A 5,832-nucleotide genomic window follows, 5' to 3' on the forward strand; every position below is an offset into this window, starting at 1 on the left:
ACATAAATTTAGAAGATTTAATAAAGAGATTATAACTTAGATATAAATATGGTTAAGTAATGAAAACTCTATATAATTAACATTTTTTAAGGGACATGTAAAACAAAAAGTGATAAATAATTTGAGACGGAGAAAGTATATTTTTAAGGAAGTCATTCAAGGGTGATCCATCTTAGCTTAGCAATGACATTGCAAACTTATCGTATATATAAATTGTTGAAACGTGTGATATTTTATTTAAAAGTTTGAATCATGAACATACACATAATGTAATCTTTGTTGGATATTGAAGTGTGCATAATGTAAGATGTTAGATTTTTAAGATGTGTGAATGGAGAATGAATAGGTGTTTTTTTCAAAAAGACACGAAGAACAAGGATACAATTTGAATAGTGATACGCAACAAAAAAGGGAACACGAAATCACACCCCAAAATAGTCCACAAATCACAATAAATCGTGGACCAAATGGGAACCTCTCTCGGATTCACTATCTAGAATAAGAAAGAAGAGGATAAAGGTGTTAATACACCAAAACAGCCAGCCAACAACAAGTTAAGCAACACAAGATGAAGCTCCACAATATTACAATAGTAACAAGAGCAAACGGGTTACATTAACAACACAAGAAGCCGAAACTAAAACAAGAAACAAGATACAAGATAGGTAGTTAGACAAGTGTTGATGTAGTCTTAACAACCCAAGAGCATATTCCACTCTTGGAACTTTAAAACTTCACACAACAAACATCTAACTCTTACAATTGACACAAGAAAGGCATCCACCACCCAAGAACCAACATATCAAGCAAAATACAATACATAAGAGAATCCACCCTTATGTTATGCCCTAGTTTCAATTGGACTCTCTCTCACTCTAAGAGAAGTATTCTTCAATAATAATGATCAACTAAAGAAATAAACCCTACAATGTTCTATTTATACTACATTACAATAATAGACAAAATGACAAAAGGGCGGCCTTTTAGTGACTAGTCTTTAAAAATACTCAAAAGTGTCATGATCATGATCATTCTTGTATCATCCTCTCCATCTTGAGAGGAAGTTGCCCACAAATTCATAACCTCACCTCTTTTACAAAGGCACTTCACAATCTCCTTCACACGGACACACATCTTCTACATCTTCCTCGCCTTATATTTTAACCTCTTTTTGCTCTCCATTTTGAGGCTTTCCATCAACTTTAGTCAATTCAATTACTACTTCTTCCCCAAGATAGTATAATTTTCCCTCCCTTAGGATCACGTTCCTCCGATTTGGGCACTCACTAGCCTTGTGCCCCCACCCTTGGCATTTGAAGCATTGAAATCCCTTGGGATTGGAAGTAGAATTCAATTTACCTTCATACCTTGGAGTATGTTTTTGAACAACCTTGGTGGCCTCGGGCTGGGTAGTCATGAATGAGTTATCTTTGAGCTCCCTCTCAACCTCTAAAGCCGCATGGAAGATTCCATCTATGGTGTCAAATTTGTGAAGCATCATGAGAGTGGAGATGTCCTTATTTAACCCAACCTTAAAGCGCACAATGTCATGACTTACTTCCTCGCCTCGGTGGTCAAGTTTCAGCATCAATTGTTGAAATTCATCGTAGTAAGCCATGACACTCTTGTTCCCTTGCCTTAAATTGTACAATTTAGCAAAGAGCTCATGCCTATAAGTCTCAGGCAAATAACTTTATCCCATAAGGTTCTTCAATCGAAACCAAGGAGGAGGTTGTCCCCCAATCATCTCATTCCCAAACCATTTAATATACTCCTACCATGTATTAGCATACCCTTCGAAGTGAGCTATATCATAACAACTTTTTTTTCGGTGAGATCATTATGTTGGAAGATCTTGTCACAAGATGACTCCCATGTAAGGTAGGCTTCGAGATCACTCTCACATTTGAAAACAGGAAGGCTCACTTTGATGGAATTGAGACCTACATCTCGGTTTGGGTGGCCATCTCACACCTCTCGGCCTAAATCCCCATGTCTATGCCTCATTCTTTCTTCCCTCAAGTAAACATCATCATACGTCCCATAACCATCATGTTTTCATCCCCTACCATAGCCCTCGACATGGATGGGTCTATTGGGTTAAGTGGAGCTTGTAGTGGCGGGATTGGATTTGGATAGTGAGGTCTTTGGTCAAGTGGAGTTTGGATGGGAGGGTTCAGGTTTGATGATGGTATTTGGGTTTCAAGCCCTTCTTGTTGGACTTGGTGGAGTGGAGGATGGCTTGGTCTATCTTGTTCTTGGCTTTGGGAGTAAAGATTGGTTTGATTTATGGCAATTGGTGTATATTGCATTTGGTGCAAGGTCTCGGGAGTATTAGTTGGGGAAATGTTTTGAGGGGAAGAAGGTCGAATCCTTTGGCTTTCCACACGTTCTAATCTCCCACTCACTGACGCCACATCCGTATCTAATTTCTCAAGACCCACATTCAACCTAGCCATATCTCGGGACATACTTTTAAGGCGAGCCAAAATGAGATTGATGGCATTATCATCCATTGTTTGAGTATTTGAAGCCTTGGGTTCCATTGTGGTGGTATCGAAAATAACCCTTTAAGTTACGGTCCAATCAAGATACCAAATCAGTCCGCAACGTCACACACAACAATACAATGCAAAACCTACAACACAAAACACATGTTATTTCAAAACAACCTCCCACAATGAGATCCCACCTTCAAGTTTCTTCAAACTCAAGCTCAACATTGGTGGATGGCTCAAATAACCTCCAATTTAGCTCAAATTTGAACCCTATACTCCTATAGTGTTAGAGAACACAAATCTAACACTAAAAACACAAGAAAAATGCAAAATCAAAAACTCAAAATTTGACCTAGGGTCAAAAACGGGTTTAGTATGTTTTGGGGGGATTTTCTATTTTGACACTTCTTTTTTTATTGGGATTTTCAATTTCTATACTCTAATAGTGTTAGGGAACAAGATCTAACACTAGAAACACACAAAAATCAAGTTTTTTTAAAGACCCTAAAAACGTGAACAATAACTTTTTTTAAGATAACAATCCCAGGATTGATTTTGTTGGAACAAAATCAAACCTTGCTTTGATACCAAATGATATGAAAAAAATAAGAGAACACGAAATCACATCCCAAAATAGTCCACAAATCACAACAAATCGTGGACCAAATGGGGACCTCTCTCGGATTCACTATCTAGAATAAGAAAGAAGAGGATACAAGGTGTTAATACACCAAAACAGCCAGGCAACAACAAGTTTAGCAACACAAGATGAAGCTGCACAATATTAAAATAGCAACAAGATCAAACGGGTTACATTAACAACATAAGAAGCCGAAACTAAAACAAGATACAAGATAGGTAGTTAGACAAGTGTTGACGTAGTCTTAACAACCCAAGATCATATTCTACTCTTGGACCTTTAAAACTTCACACAACTAACATCTAACTCTTACAATTGACACAATAGAGGCGTCCACCACCCAAGCACCAACGTATAAACCAAAATGCAACACATAAGAGAATTCACCCTTATGTTATGCCCTAGTTTCAATTGGACTCTCTCTCACTCTAAGAGAAGTATTCTTCAATAATAATGATCAACTAAAGAAATAAACCCTACAATGTTCTATTTATACTACATTACAATAATAGACAAAATGACAAAAGGGCCCTTTAGTGACTAGTCTTCAAAAATACTCAAAAGTGTCATGATCATGATCATACTTGTATCAAATAGGCACCATTTCGATTTGGATGGTTATGACATATCCAATAGGTTGTGACTTTTCCGAAGAGTTACATTTTTCAAAAAGCTGCACCTTTTTGAAGAGGTGCACCTTTTATGAACCATTATTTCTGTTCATGAAGCAACACCTTGATGGCTATAAATACAGAATTTTTTCCTCAGGTACAAAGATGAAGTTTTGAAGTATAACACTCCTTTTTATTGAGAAACATTAGTACATTTTTCTACCGTTGAGTGTGTTCATAGTTCGACAGAGTTTTAGGTATCGCTATTCTATTGAAGTGATTTATCTTATCATGAGAGAATATATTTCATAACCTCCAGTACTTAAGGAGAATAATTTTCTTATGGACACACCATGAATTCAGTGGACCTGAATCTTCTAATCTTCATCTTTTTCTAAACGTTTCATTTAGTTATTTTTCAAAAAATAGTTTGAACTTCATTTTATTGATGTTTATAAGTTGGATTGAACTTATTGTTGAAGTTCAAAATTGTGAATACAGAGTTACAACTTTATTTGATTGTTCATATGATTAGTTTGAGCATGTGTTTGACGTTCTTGTTGTAAAATAAAGATTTTATTAAACCCCAAAAACGACAATCTTAAGAAAATTATAAATAATAAAAAATATTTATTTATTATGTTTTTTTGGTGAAAAAAAATATCACCATTTATAAATCAAGTACGTGGTTAATCTGCAGTGGTCTGATTTGGTAGAGACTAAAATCTTTCGATTTTTACTCCCTTGGTAGAAGAAAATAAAAGCTTCATTGAGAAATTAGTGTAGAAATTCGATTCTAAGAATATAAAAATTTCACTGATTCATTAAACTCTCTACATTGGTTTCTGGAGTTTAAAACCTATGAATTTTCACTCTGTTTAAATTTGATTCTGATTTGAAGTCATAAAATCTTCATCAGGTTTCAAAGTTCATTTGGTTGATGATTTGAAGATATAAAAACTTCATCATTGACTAGAAACAAGTTGGTTAAAGATTAAAGTCTTTATTGTTAGTATTTATAAATACTAAAGTGTAAGTCAAATATTGACATGAAACTGATGAATGAAACTAAATAATAAATTAATTTGGTTATGAATGGTGTTGTTCCAGCGATAATTATTGTTGCATCGTGAAGTCTTCAGATATTGTTCTAGCAATGAAAATTATAGAAAAAATAAAAAAATATTCTAGTGTGAACTTCAAAGAATGACAACAAATGATGATATTTTGGCTGACCAAACTTGAAATGCAAATGTTCACAAGTAAAGATCCTCATATTTCAGAAAAATAATGATTGAATATCAATTGTCTTATTTGAAAGATCTTGTGAGTCATCCCAAGATATAAGAGAATAAGGAGTTGAATGAGAAATCATCAATGATGGTTACAAATCCTATTAAGGATAATAAATCAAATAATAAGAAGATAAAGAAGTCTTCTACACAAGAGAAAGAGTGACACAACAAAAATGTTCAAAGGCAAGTGCTAGAATTGTATTGATGTTAGCCACAAATCTCTAAATAGTCAAGTTCTAAATAAGAACAACAAAATAAATCAAATAAACATGTTGGAAACAGCTAGAAAGATTAAAAATTTGTGTGCTATAATCACTACACGTAATCCAGTGAAAATTCAAATAGTGGTTTGATTCAGGAGCCACTAGCAGGGGCGGCTCAATAGGATTTGTGGCCTAAAGCCAATCTTTTAAAAAGAGGCCCTTAAAATTAATTAATAAAATTTTATTTATGTTTACTTAATTTATTTTCATTTTGTTTTGTAATGGTGATGTATGAACCATCTTGTACGTATATATATATTGACAATTCTCGTTAGGCTATATGTTAGTTTCCACCATCAAAGATATCTAATAACTGAATTATTCGTCAAAGTTTTTTATAAAAAAACTATGGTTAAGATACCTTTTTATCAATTAATTGTTTTCTCTATATTTAATGATCTCAATTTGTACTTAACTAGATGATAAAATAATTATATACATATGGATTAGTTTTTAAGTCTATTTTGAATTGAATTAATGGCTTGATCCACTATTTATCCGAAATAATTTAACTCTAAGAATATT

This window comes from Capsicum annuum, chromosome 3 (genome assembly GCF_002878395.1).
Source record: "Capsicum annuum cultivar UCD-10X-F1 chromosome 3, UCD10Xv1.1, whole genome shotgun sequence".
Taxonomy (NCBI): Eukaryota; Viridiplantae; Streptophyta; class Magnoliopsida; order Solanales; family Solanaceae; genus Capsicum; species Capsicum annuum.